We start from the raw sequence: 1253 nt of genomic DNA, 5'->3' as shown, positions 1-1253 counted from the left end.
CCCCAGGGCAGTCCTACGGACTGAAGTTGTCTTTAGGCCATTTCCAAAGGGGGGGGATTGAACATATTAACATGTTCTTCTCCACAGTAGAATTGTAAATGGGCTGATTTATCAATGTCATGCTCATACTGTGCCGGAACAACAAAGGGGAAACTGCTGCTTTTTCTTTCCTCATCCTTACTATCGTCATTTTTCCTTTACTTCTTTTGTATGTTTGTCTCTCTCTTGTGAACTGCTATTTCCGGGATACCTTGATAATCGAAGCAGACTTTGTGCCGATGAAGCTAGAGAGGTGAGCAGAGTGAGGCTGATTCCCTGTAAAGAATTCTTTGTTGATATCCTCCCCTTGGCGCTCATATGACCTTACGAAGTTGCGAACGCAGTAAAACCTTACTGTGGGTGGTTGGCGGGTGCTCTGGTGTGGTTTGCTTCTTCTTTCCTGTCGAACATCTATCGTCCTCATCTCCCCTCCTTCTTTTTTATGTTTGTTACTCTCTTGTAACACCTCTAATCTTCTGGCGCTCATATGACCTTATGCAGTTGCGAGCTCCGTAAAACCTCTACTGAAATAAACAAAGCCTCTATTAAAACAAACATAGAAATAGATCTACTCTTTTGGTTTGTATTGCCGTTGCCAAGGTTGGTCTGCGTGTGGCGCGTCGACAGCGAAGTGGCTGACTGTGACACCACAAACGCTGGTAAGGTCATGGGCGGGTCTGAGTCTGAGGAAATTAGAAACTTGTCGACGCCGGGACATTTTGGGTTTCTGCGCTTTTCTGAATGCTGGAATCTTCCTGATTAGTGTGTGCTTTCACTCTATCCGTACGCCTGGGGTCATTTTGTACTCCAGGGGTTGTATTCTTCCCATTTTAGAATACTTGTAGTGTGAAGATCTCTTTGAAATTTTCAGTATTTCTCAAAAAATCATTTTGACAGACTGCTATGGAAAGCGTACGGATCGGATTAACGAGTAAATTTCCTCTTTGGAAAGTAGTGGCAAGAGTTCCCCACATCGTATGGATATGATAGTAAAACACGACGTGCGGATAGGGTTAAATTGTTCAACTATCTTTTCTGGTAGCTGAGATATATTTGTTTTGTTTTTGTAAAGTGTTTTACGGCACTCGCAACTGCATAAGGTCATATGAGCGCACGGAACACACCTAATATTTTCAGTTGGTAGGAAATTTTGAATTTTGCCCGGGTGGCGGCCGAAGCCTACTCTTATCGATTTTAGACCACCAAGGGATCTT

At 43.4% G+C, this 1253-nt stretch overlaps 1 protein-coding gene across 1 annotated transcript in view; it reads left to right on the top strand.

Moving 5' to 3' along the window:
- The window catches only part of LOC101850089 (arylsulfatase I), a gene marked incomplete at both ends in the record, with an annotated part of 12534 nt that overhangs the window by 4340 nt on the left and 6941 nt on the right, over window positions 1-1253 (top strand).

The sequence above is a fragment of the Aplysia californica genome, unplaced genomic scaffold, assembly GCF_000002075.1.
Source record: "Aplysia californica isolate F4 #8 unplaced genomic scaffold, AplCal3.0 scaffold00256, whole genome shotgun sequence".
Classification (NCBI taxonomy): domain Eukaryota; kingdom Metazoa; phylum Mollusca; class Gastropoda; order Aplysiida; family Aplysiidae; genus Aplysia; species Aplysia californica.
The sequence above is the reverse complement of the archived record's forward strand: the minus strand, read 5'-3'. Positions and strand labels throughout refer to the sequence as shown.